Source organism: Salmo trutta, chromosome 13, assembly GCF_901001165.1.
Source record: "Salmo trutta chromosome 13, fSalTru1.1, whole genome shotgun sequence".
NCBI classification, from domain to species: Eukaryota; Metazoa; Chordata; class Actinopteri; order Salmoniformes; family Salmonidae; genus Salmo; species Salmo trutta.
In genome coordinates this window covers 32,556,652-32,569,832 of record NC_042969.1, presented here as the reverse complement: position 1 = coordinate 32,569,832, position 13,181 = coordinate 32,556,652, and the positions used below count along the sequence as shown (strand labels likewise).

The window sequence follows — 13,181 nt, the reverse complement described above, 5'->3', positions numbered from 1 at the left end:
AGTTATGTAATCTACCACAATACCTATAATTATCCAAATAACCTGTCTACAACATAACAAAACTGCATGAGCTGTGAAAGGGGAAGAAAACAAACTAACTGAGGAAAATAACTCCTCTGTAGTATTGTGATGCCACACCTCTTTTTATCTGTGCCAAGATAACACACCAAGACATAACATCATTGGTCAAGTTTTGCAGAACTCTTACTTCTGTTGCAAAGGTGATTCTCACAGCAATAAACATGCTTCACTTATTGAATTGTATCCATAGATAATAGAGCTATGAGTAAGTAGTAGCCTACGACCAGAAACAAGTTCAGGGCAGGGACTAGATGTGATGTTGACCTAGTGGAAGAATATTGGGTTGGGTTCCCAAAGTGAAGGCAGAGAGAGGGTGGAACCTGTGAGAGTGTCAGTTTGATAGTAACTCTGCTGGTTTGGGAACATGTACTAACAAGTAGGCTTATGCACATGTTACCGTGTGTGTACACCACCATATTCTTCACTATATCAAATCAAAGTTTATTTCTCACGTGAGCCGAATACAACAGGTGTAGACCTTACAGTGAAATGCTTACTTACAGGCCCTAACCAACAGTGCATTTTTTAAGTAAAAAATAGGTATGAGGTGAACAATAGATAAGTAAAGAAATAAAAACAACAGTTAAAAGACAGTGAAAATAACAGTAGCGATGCTATATACAGTAGCGAGGCTATGTTCAGGCACTGGTTAGTCGGGCTGATTGAGGCAATATGTACATGTAGGTATAGTTGAAGTGACTATGCATATATGATATACAGAGAGTAGCAGCAGCAAAAAAAAGGGGGTGGGGGGTGGTGGGACACGATGTAAATAGTCCGGGTAGCCATTTGTTTGCCTGTTCAGGAGTCTTATGGCTTTGGGGTAGAAGCTGTTAGAAGCCTTTTGGTCCTAGACTTGGCGCTCCGGTACTGCTTGCCATGCGGTAGCAGAGAGAACAGTCTATGACTAGGGTGTCTGGGGTAAATTTTTTGACCATTTTTAGTGCCTTCCTCTGACACCGCCTGGTGTAGAGGTACTGGATAGCAGGCAGCTTAGCCCCAGTGATGTACTGGGCTGTACGCAGTACCCTCTGTAGTGCCTTGCAGTCGGAGACCGAGCAGTTGCCGTAGCAGGCAGTGATGCAACCAGTCAGGATGCTCTCGATGTTGCATGACAAATCTTTTTAGTTTCCTGAGGGGAATAGGCTTTGTCGTGCCCTCTTCACTACTGTCTTAGTGTGTTTGGACCATTCTAGTTTGTTGGTGATGTGGACACCAAGGAACTTGAAGCTCTCAACCTGCTCCACTACACCCCGTCGATGAGAATGGGAGCGTGCTCAGTCCTCCTTTTCCTGTAGTCCACAATCATCTCCTTTGTCTTGATCATGTTGAGGGAGAGGTTGTTATTCTGGCACCACCCGGCCAGGCCAGGACCTCCTCCCTATAGGATATCTCATTGTTGTCAGTGATCAGGCCTACCACTGTTGTGTCGTCTGCAAACTTAATGATGGTGTTGGAGTCGTGCCTGGTCATGCAGTCGTGGGTGAACAGGCAGTATAGGAGGGGACTGCGCACGCACCCCATGACATGTTATTGTGTTATGGTTATGGTCTGGATTCAAAGTAAAGACGGGTGGGGGCTGTTCAAAAGTAAAGTCAAAAGTCTTATTGTGGCTAGATAACCACAGTAAATATAGGATCATCATGGAGTTTGTTTGTTACATTTACTTACAGTACTTACTTACATTTGCTCCCTGTTGTTCATGTGTTACTCTGTGCATCGTCAATTCTGTGTGTCATCTGTCTTCTGCTTATAAGATCATATGTCCTCTGTGAATACTGCACAGAGAAAACATTTACATTACATTTTACATCTCTAATTTTTATTCAGAGCAACTTACAGTCAGTTTACAATATGTGAAATATCTCCCTGGTATATTTTTACCCCTTTGATCAAAGATTACCTATGCCTTATCTGTCTCATCACCACAAACACTCATCTACTCCAACAAATACAAGGAAGTACACGACAACACTTCCTGCCTGACCTATTCTGCTGCCATCACTACACATTGGGGGAGAGGCGTTGTGCCGTGAGGTTTTGCTTTATCTGTTTTTTGAAAACAGGTTTGCTGTTAATTTGAGCAATATGAGATGGGAGGAAGTTCCATGCAATAAGGGCTTTATATAATACTGTACACTTTCTTGAATTTGTTCTTGATTTGGGGACTGTGAAAAGACCCCTGGTGGCATGTCTGGTGGGGTAAGTGTGTGTGTCAGAGCTGTGTGTAAGTTGTATGCAAACAATTTGGGATTTTCAACACATTGTTTCTTATAAAAAGAAGAAGTGATGCAGTCAGTCTCTCCTCAACTCTTAGCCAAGAGAGACTGGCATGCATAGTATTTATATCAGCCCTCTGATTACAATGAAGAGCAAAACGTGCCACTCTGTTCTGGGCCAGCTGCAGCTTAACTAGGTCTTTCCTTGCAGCACTGGACCACACGACTGGACACTAATCAAGATTAGACAAAACTAGAGCCTGCAGGACTTGCTTTTTGGAGTGTGGTGTCAAAAAAGCAGAGCGTCTCTTTATTACGGACAGACCTCTCCCCATCTTTACAACCATTGAATCTATATGTTTTGACCATGATAGGTAACGGCAAGTAATTTAGTCTCCTCAACTTGTTCAAAAGCCACACCATTCATTTCCAGATTCAGCTGAGGTCTAGAACTTAACCTCCCTGGGCAAACGTCCCACCTAGTCAACAGCCAGTGGAATCGTGTGGCGCGAAATACAAATACCTCATAAATGCTATAACTTCAATTTCTCAAACATATGACTATTTTACAGCATTTTAAAGACACGACTCTCGTTAATCTAACCACACTGTCCGATTTCAAAAAGGCTTTACAACGAAAGCAAAACATTAGATTATGTCAGCAGAGTACCCTGCCAAAAATAATCACACAGCCATTTTCAAAGCATGCATATATGTCACAAAAACCAAAACCACAGCTAAATGCAGCACTAACCTTTGATGATCTTCATCAGATGACACTCCTAGGACATTATGTTATACAATACATGCATGTTTTGTTCAATCAAGTTCATATTTATATCAAAAAACAGCTTTTTACATTAGCATGTGATGTTCAGAACTAGCATACCCACCGCAAACTTCCGGTAAATTTATTAAATTACTCACGATTAACGTTCACAAAATACATAACAATTATTTTAAGAATTATAGATACAGAACTCCTTTATGCAATCGCAGTGTCAGATTTTAAAATAGCTTTTCGTCGAAAGCACATTTTGCAATATTCTGAGTAGATAGCCCGGCCATCACGGCTAGCTAATTTGACACCCACCAAGTTTGGCCCTCACCAAACTCAGATTTACTATCAGAAAAATTGGATTATCTTTGCTGTTCTTCATCAGAATGCACTCCCAGGACTTCTACTTCAACAACCAATGTTGTTTTGGTTCGAAATAATCCATAGTTATATTGAAATAGCTCCGTTTTGTTCGTGCGTTGAGGTCCCTATCCAAAGGGTGACGTGCGGGCGCATTTCGTGACAAAATTTTTCAAAATATTCCATTACCGTACTTCGAAGCATGTCAAACGCTATTTAAAATCAATTTTTATGCGATTTTTCTCATAAAATAGCGATAAGATTCCAACCGGGCGACGTTGTATTCGTTCAAAGAGAGAAAGAAAAACATGGAGTCCTCTCGTGCACGTGCGCTCCTGTGTCAGTGTTCCCTGTTTGACCACTCACAAAAACTCCTGCTGTTTTTCGCCCAGAGACTGCAGAGCTCTCATTCCACTTTCTGGTGCCTTCTGAGAGCCAATGGAAGCCTTAGAAAATGTCACGTTACAGCAGAGATGCTGTATTTTTGATAGAGATGCCCTAGAAGGACAACAAATTGTCAGACAGGGCACTTCCTGCATGGAATCTTCTCAGGTTTTGGCCTGCCATATGAGTTCTGTTATACTCACAGACACCATTCAAACAGTTTTAGAAACTTTAGAGTGTTTCCTATCCAAATCTACTAATTATATGCATATTATCGTTTCTGGGTAAGAGTAGTAACCAGTTTAAATCGGGTACGTTTTTTATCCGGCTGTGAAAATACTGCCCCCTAGCCCCAACAGGTTTTAAGGAATGATTTGTACAAAATACAATGTTCTTAGTTTTAGAGATGTTCAGGACCAGTTTATTAATGGCTACCCATTCCAAAACAGACTGCAACTCTTTGTTAAGGGTTTCAGTGACTTCATTAGTTGTGGTTGCTGATGCATATATGGTTGAATCATCACCATACATGGACACACATGCTTTGTTTAATGCCAGTGGCAGGTCATTGCTAAAAATGGAAAAGAGCAGAGGGCCTAGAGAGCTGCCCTGCGGTACACCACACTTTACATGTTTGACATTAGAGAAGCTTCCATTAAAGAAAACCCTTTGAGTTCTATTAGATAGATAGCTCTGAATCTATCATATGTCAGAGGTTGAAAAGCCATAACACAAGTTTTTTCAACAACAGGTTATGGTCAATAATATCAAAGGCTGCACTGAAATCTAACAGTATCACTCCCACAATCTTCTTATTATCAATTTCTTTCAACCAATAATCAGTCCTTTGTGTCAGTGCAGCACATGTTGAGTGACCTTCTCTATAAGCATGCTGATAGTCTGTTGTTAATTTGTTTACAGAGAAATAGCATTGTATTTGGTCAAACACAATTTTTTCAGTTTGCTAAGAGCTGGCAGCAAGCTTATAGGTCTGCTTTACCAGTAAAGGTCGCTTTACCACTCTTGGGTAGCGGAATGACTTTGGCTTCCCTCCAGGCCTGAGGACAAAGACTTTCCTCTAGGCTCAGATTAAAGATATGATAGATAGGAGTGGCTATAGAGTCAGCTACCATCCTCAGTAACTTTCCATCTAAGTTGTCAATTCCAGGAGGTTTGTCATTATTGATCGATAACAATAATTTTTCCACCTCTCCCACACTAACTTTACAAAATTAAAACTTACAATGCTTTTCATTCATACTTTTTTATTATTATGCATGAATACAATTGCTCACTGTTCGTTGTTGGCATTTCCTGCCTAAGTTTGCCAACTTTACCAATGAAGTAATCATTAATAAAATAATTTCTAACATTAAATGGTTTTGTGATGAATAAGCCATCTAATTCGATGAAAGACAGAGTTGAATTTGTCTTTCTGCCCATAATTTAATTTAAAGTACTCCAAAGTATTTTTCCATCATTCTTTATATAATTTATCTTGGCTTCATAATACAGTTTCTTCTTCTTTTTAGTGAGTTTAGTCACATAATTACTCAATTTGCAGTAAGTCAGCCAGTCAGATGTCCAGCCAGACTTATTAGCCACTCCTTTTGCCCCATCTCTTTCAACCATACAGTTTTTCAATTCCTCCTCAATCCATGGAGCCTTAACAGTTCTAACAGTCAGTTTCTTAACAGGTGCATGTTTATCAATAATTGGAAGAAGCAATTTCATAAATTCATCAAGTGCAGCGTCTGGATGCTCCTCATTAATGAAATATTTTTAACATCATCCACAGAACAGTCACAGCAAAATCTTTTGTATGATCTCTTATACAGTACACTATTTTAGGCCCAGCTGTTGGAACTTTGGCTTTCCTGGTTATAGCCACTGTATTGTGATCACTGCATCCAATGGGTACGGATACAGCTTTAGAATCAATCAATCAATCAAATGTATTTATAAAGCCCTTCTTACATCAGCTGATGTCACAAAGTGCTGTACAGAAACCCAGCCTAAAACCCCAAACAGCAAGCAATGCAGGTGTAGAAGCACAGTGGCTAGGAAAAACTCCCTAGAAAGGCCAAAACCTAGGAAGAAACCTAGAGAGGAACCAGGCTATGAGTGGTGGCCAGTCCTCTTCTGGCTGTGCCGGGTGGAGATTATAACAGAACATGGCCAAGATGTTCAAATGTTCATAGATGAACAAAGTTCTACAGTATTAGTAAAAAGGTGATCGATACTTGTGGATGATCTTGTTACTGTAGTGATTGTAAACACCCTGTATGTGACAAAAAGTCAGGAAGTATATATTCCCTTTGAATTATTCTACATTTTGTTGTGTTACAGCCTGAATTCAAAATGGATTAAATAGATTTTTTTTAAATCTAATCCATCTACACACAATACCCCATAATGACAAAGTGAAAACCTGCTTAGCGAAATCTTAGCAAATGTATTGATAAGGAAATACAGAAATGTAAATGAGATAAGTATTCATACCCCTGAGTCAGTACATGTTAGAATCATCTTTGGAAGTGATTACAGCTGTGATTCTTTCTGGGTAAGTCTCTAAGAGCTTTGCACACCTGGATTTGACAATTTTAGCAAAAAAAAATGTTTTAATTCTCCAAGCTCTGTCAAGTTGGTTGTTGATCATTGCTAGACAGCCATTTTCAAGTCTTGCCATAGATTTAAAGCCGATTTTAAGTCAAAACTGTAACTCGGCCACTCGGGAACATTCAATGTCGTCTTGGTAAGCAACTCCAGTGTATATTTGGCCTTGTGTTTTAGGTTATTGACCTGCTGAAAGGTGAATTTGTTTCCCAGTGTCTGTTGGAAAGCAGACTTAACCAGGTTTTCCTCAAGGATTTTGCCTGAGCATAGGTCAATTCCATTTATTTTTATCCTAAAAAACAACCTAGTCCTTGCCGATGACAAGCATACCCATAACATGATGCAGCCACCACCATGCTTAAACAATATGAAAAGTTGTACTCAGTGATGTATTGTGTTGGATTTGCCCCTAACATTATGCTTTGTATTCAGGACATAAAGTTACTTTCATTGCCACATTTCTTTGCAGTTTAACTTTGCAGTTTAACTTTAGTGCAGTTTAACCTTATTGCATGTTTTGGAATATGTTTTATTCTCTACAGGCTTCCTTCTTTTCACTCTGTCAATTAGGTTTGTATTGTGGAGTAATTACAGTTGTTGATCCATCATCAGTTTTCTCCAGTCAAAGATTTTAAACTCTGTAACTGTTTTAAAGTTACCATTGGCCTCATGGTGAAATCCCTGAGTGGTTTCATTCCTCTCCGGCAACTGAGTTAGGAAGGACGCCTGTATCTTTGTAGTGACTGTGTGTATTGATATAACATCCAAAGTGTCATTAACTTCACAATACTCAAATGGATATTCAATGTCTGCTTTAATAGGTGCCCTTCTTTGCGAGGCATTGGAAACCCTTCCAGGTCTTTGTGGTTGAATTTGACATTCACTGCTCGACCCGAGGGACCTTACAATTATCTGAATGTGTGGCCTACTCTTAGTTGGTTGGTGATGGGTTGTGAGACACTGGTAGTCTGATGATCTCTCTCACTGTATGGTCTTTGTCCTCCTAGATACTACCGGTCTCTATGACGTGTGTCATGCATTAGACTAGACTACTAGAGACGTGTTCATCCTCATGATACCATAGAGATAGTGAGGAGGGGGCATGTGGAACTCTGTCAGGGCAGATTCCTTCTCTATTTGAGACCATATTTAACCAATTATCCCATAGCTGAGATAAACGTCCTCCCAGTGACGAGAATAAAGGCTGTAGCTAAGGTGGTCCACTCACAAAAACAACAATGGGTAAAACACACTGTGGCGTCAAACACGCTGTGGGGTAAAACACACTGTGGGGTAAAACGCACTGTGGTGTAAAACACACTGTGGGGTAAAACACACTGTGGAGTCAAACACACTGTGGGGTAAAACACACTGTGGGGTAAAACACACTGTGGGGTAAAACACACTGTGGAGTCAAACACACTGTGGAGTCAAACACGCTGTGGGGTAAAACACACTGTGGGGTAAAACACACTGTGGGGTAAAACACACTGTGGGGTAAAACACGCTGTGGGGTAAAACACACTGTGGGGTAAAACGCACTGTGGTGTAAAACACACTGTGGGGTAAAACACACTGTGGAGTCAAACACACTGTGGGGTAAAACACACTGTGGGGTAAAACACACTGTGGAGTCAAACACGCTGTGGGGTAAAACACACTGTGGAGTCAAACACACACTGTGGGGTAAAACACACTGTGGGGTAAAACACACTGTGGAGTCAAACACGCTGTGGGGTAAAACACACTGTGGAGTCAAACACACTGTGGGGTAAAACACACTGTGGGGTAAAACACACTGTGGGGTAAAACACACTGTGGAGTCAAACACACTGTGGGGTAAAACACACTGTGGAGTCAAACACGCTGTGGGGTAAAACACACTGTGGGGTAAAACACACTGTGGGGTAAAACACACTGTGGGGTAAAACACACTGTGGAGTCAAACACGCTGTGGGGTAAAACACACTGTGGAGTCAAACACACTGTGGGGTAAAACACACTGTGGGGTAAAACACACTGTGGGGTAAAACACACTGTGGGGTAAAACACACTGTGGAGTCAAACACGCGGTGGGGTAAAACACACTGTGGGGTAAAACACACTGTGGGGTAAAACACACTGTGGAGTCAAACACACTGTGGGGTAAAACACACTGTGGGGTAAAAGACACTGTGGGGTAAAACACACTGTGGGCTAAAACACACTGTGGGGTAAAACACACTGTGGGGTAAAACACACTGTGGGGTAAAACACACTGTGGGGTAAAACACACTGTGGGGTGTGTGTCTGTGAGATTTTGCAAGTCTATTCCACAAGTGGAAGCAGGATCCAGAGGAAGCGTGTGATAGAAAACCGGAGGTTTAAAACACATACATCCTTCTTGGCACCCAGTTGTTTTAAATCTCCTCTGTTAAATTCATTGACATGATTCCTCTCTTTCTCAACTATAAGAACAGGCAGACCTGTTAGTAACATGATCTTGACTTCCCCTTTTTTTGCAGTGCCATAAATTGTACAAAGTGTTGGGTAATTGTGCAGAAGAAGACCCCAGATAATGCAATATATATCAGCTAATACAGCACCCATAACTCATAACTCTCTGTTGGTCCACTGCTGAGGCAGATTGAGGAGAGGAGCATGCTGGGGTCTGCTGCAGAGGCAGAGGGAGGTGAGGGGCATGCTGGGGCCTGCTGCAGAGGCAGAGGGAGGTGAGGGGCATGCTGGGGCCTGCTGCAGAGGCAGAGGGAGGTGAGGGGCATGCTGGGGCCTGCTGCAGAGGCAGAGGGAGGTAAGGGGCATGCTGGGGCCTGCTGCAGAGGCAGAGGGAGGTGAGGGGCATGCTGGGGCCTGCTGCAGAGGCAGAGGGAGGTTAGGAGCATGCTGGGGCCTGCTGCAGAGGCAGAGGGAGGTGAGGGCATGCTGGGGCCTGCTGCAGAGGCAGAGGGAGGTGAGGAGCATGCTGGGGCCTGCTGCAGAGGCAGAGGGAGGTGAGGGGCATGCTGGGGCCTGCTGCAGAGGCAGAGGGAGGTAAGGGGCATGCTGGGGCCTGCTGCAGAGGCAGAGGGAGGTGAGGGGCATGCTGGGGCCTGCTGCAGAGGCAGAGGGAGGTGAGGAGCATGCTGGGGCCTGCTGCAGAGGCAGAGGGAGGTGAGGGGCATGCTGGGGCCTGCTGCAGAGGCAGAGGGAGGTAAGGGGCATGCTGGGGCCTGCTGCAGAGGCAGAGGGAGGTGAGGGGCATGCTGGGGCCTGCTGCAGAGGCAGAGGGAGGTTAGGAGCATGCTGGGGCCTGCTGCAGAGGCAGAGGGAGGTGAGGGGCATGCTGGGGCCTGCTGCAGAGGCAGAGGGAGGTGAGGAGCATGCTGGGGCCTGCTGCAGAGGCAGAGGGAGGTGAGGGGCATGCTGGGGCCTGCTGCAGAGGCAGAGGGAGGTAAGGGGCATGCTGGGGCCTGCTGCAGAGGCAGAGGGAGGTGAGGGGCATGCTGGGGCCTGCTGCAGAGGCAGAGGGAGGTGAGGGGCATGCTGGGGCCTGCTGCAGAGGCAGAGGGAGGTAAGGGGCATGCTGGGGCCTGCTGCAGAGGCAGAGGGAGGTGAGGGGCATGCTGGGGCCTGCTGCAGAGGCAGAGGGAGGTGAGGGGCATGCTGGGGCCTGCTGCAGAGGCAGAGGGAGGTAAGGGGCATGCTGGGGCCTGCTGCAGAGGCAGAGGGAGGTGAGGAGCATGCTGGGGCCTGCTGCAGAGGCAGAGGGAGGTGAGGAGCATGCTGGGGCCTGCTGCAGAGGCAGAGGGAGGTGAGGGGCATGCTGGGGCCTGCTGCAGAGGCAGAGGGAGGTGAGGGGCATGCTGGGGCCTGCTGCAGAGGCAGAGGGAGGTAAGGGGCATGCTGGGGCCTGCTGCAGAGGCAGAGGGAGGTAAGGGGCATGCTGGGGCCTGCTGCAGAGGCAGAGGGAGGTGAGGAGCATGCTGGGGCCTGCTGCAGAGGCAGAGGGAGGTGAGGGGCATGCTGGGGTCAGCTGCAGAAGCATAGGGAGGTAAGGGGCATGCTGGGGCCTGCTGCAGAGGCAGAGGGAGGTGAGGGGCATGCTGGGGCCTGCTGCAGAGGCAGAGGGAGGTGAGGGGCATGCTGGGGCCTGCTGCAGAGGCAGAGGGAGGTAAGGGGCATGCTGGGGCCTGCTGCAGAGGCAGAGGGAGGTGAGGGGCATGCTGGGGCCTGCTGCAGAGGCAGAGGGAGGTAAGGGGCATGCTGGGGCCTGCTGCAGAGGCAGAAGGAGGTAAGGGGCATGCTGGGGCCTGCTGCAGAGGCAGAGGGAGGTAAGGGGCATGCTGGGGCCTGCTGCAGAGGCAGAGGGAGGTGAGGGGCATGCTGGGGCCTGCTGCAGAGGCAGAGGGAGGTGAGGAGCATGCTGGGGCCTGCTGCAGAGGCAGAGGGAGGTAAGGGGCATGCTGGGGCCTGCTGCAGAGGCAGAGGGAGGTAAAGGTCATGCTGGAGCCTGCTGCAGAGGCAGAGGGAGGTAAGGGGCATGCTGGGGCCTGCTGCAGAGGCAGAGGGAGGTGAGGGGCATGCTGGGGCCTGCTGCAGAGGCAGAGGGAGGTGAGGAGCATGCTGGGGCCTGCTGCAGAGGCAGAGGGAGGTAAGGGGCATGCTGGGGTCAGCTGCAGAGGGAGGTGAGGGGCGTGCTGGGGTCAGCTGCAGAGGGAGGTGAGGGGCATGCTGGGGTCAGCTGCAGAGGGAGGTGAGGGGCATGCTGGGGCCAGCTGCAGAGGCAGAGGGAGGAGAGGGATACAGTCGTGTCCCAAATGGCTATTAATTTTGTAGTGCACTACTTTTGACCAGGCCCATAGTGCCCTGGTCAAAAGTAATGCACTATATAGGGAATAATGTACCATTTGGGACAGAGACTGGCACTACACCAGGCTGGATATTGTAAAACCCTAAAAGTGAAACACTACACAAGCAATGCAGAACGTGTGGGGAGAAACCTTGGTAGAGCCTGCATTTCAATATTCAAGGAAGCGCCCAACTAAATGTACAGCTCTGATTATACAATAGGGCTGTGTTGTGCTGCAATGCTGTTCCTATGAAAAACTTCTCCTGTTAACTTTTGTTTGAAGGCGCATCACTGTAATAGTTTTATCATAGTGAAGGGTGTTTCACGTTTGACTGGAGGATCCTCAGCTTTGATTGAGTTTGTAGTTAGAATTGGGGGTATCAGTTGAACGGCTGACTAGGTACAGGCTATGTTACACTTGGCTGAGACTAAATAGTATTGCAATACCTGTGTAGCACACAATAACGTAAATATTTTCATTTTAGGGCCGACAAGAGCACCGTATCAGGGGAGAACGACTGCCCTCTCTCATTGAAGCCACGGAAGTTCAAGGCTGACCGCGATACTCCATGCTGTTGTTTGCAGAAAACAGGGTCTCCCATTATAGTGAATGGAAAAATTGTAATCTTCATAATCAATCTTCATGTAAATAAAATTATGTTTTGAAGACAATCATGGTACAAATACTTTATTGTAATACACCAGATATATGTCCTTGAACTGATTATTTTAAAATTACACACAGAAGAAGTTATGATAATTTTGTTACTAATGGCATCTGCAGTACCCTGGGCGGCCTTCATCAACGTCACTTCCTGGAGTAGCTCAAACTGCGCATCTTATGTCTCCATGAGACGCCATCTTAACGGACTTCATTTGGCTTCAATGCGCTATTGAGTCTTCACATAGGAATGAATGGTGTCACATGATCGATGGCTTTGTCCATTCATATACAGTGCATTCAGAAAGTATTCAGGCTCCTTCCCTTTTTCCACATCTTGTTACGTTACAGCCTTTTTCTAAAATGGATGAAATATTTTTTATCCTCATCAATCTACACACAATACCCCATAATTACAAAGTGAAAACAGGTTTCTAGACAACAACAAAAAATGAAATACCTTATTTACACAAGTATTCAGATCCTTTGCTATGTGACTTGAAATTGAGCTCAGGTACATCCTGTTTCCATTAATCATCCTTGAGATGTTTCTACAACTTCACTGGAGTCCACCTGTGGCAAATTCAATTGATTGGACATGGTTTGGAAAGGCACACAGTTGACAGTGCATGTCAGAGCAAAAACCAAGCCATGAGGTCGAAGGAATTGTCTGTAGAGCTCCGAGACATGATTGTTTCGAGACACAGATCTGGGGAAGGGTACAAAAAAATGTCTGCAGCATTGAAGGTCTCCAAGAACATAGTGGCCTCCATCATTCTTAAATGGAAGAAGTTTGGAACCACCAAGACTCTTCCTAGAGCAGGCCGCCCGGCCAATCTGAGCAATCGGGGGAGAAGGGCCTTGGTCAGGGAGTTGACCAAGAACCCGATGGTCACTCTGACAGAGCTCCAGAGTTCCTCTGTGGAGATGGGAGAACCTTCCAGAAGGACAACCATCTCTGCAGCACTCCACCAATCAGGCCTTTATGGTAGAGTGGCCAGACAGAAGCCACTCCTCAGTAAAAGGCACATCACAGCCTGCTTGCAGTTTGCAAAAAGGCACCTAAAGGACTCTGACCATGAGAAACAAGATTCTCTGCTCTGATGAAACCAAGATTGAACTCTGGCCTGAATGCCAAGCTGTCACTCTATTTGGGTTGGTCAGGGCGTGAGTTGAGGTGGGCATTCTATGTCCTTTTTTCTATGTTTGGTATTTCTTTGTTTCGGCCGGGTATGGCTCTCAATCAGGGACAGC

The 13,181-nt window shown here is 45.6% G+C and overlaps 1 long non-coding RNA gene across 1 annotated transcript; it reads left to right on the top strand.

Annotated features, from left to right (window-relative positions):
• Positions 1 to 2,241: 2,241 nt before the first annotated feature.
• On the top strand, positions 2,242 to 11,938 carry LOC115204899 (uncharacterized). Its single transcript, XR_003880514.1, has 2 exons — positions 2,242 to 2,283; positions 11,752 to 11,938. It is a non-coding gene; the product is annotated as an uncharacterized LOC115204899 (long non-coding RNA).
• Positions 11,939 to 13,181: the final 1,243 nt, after the last annotated feature.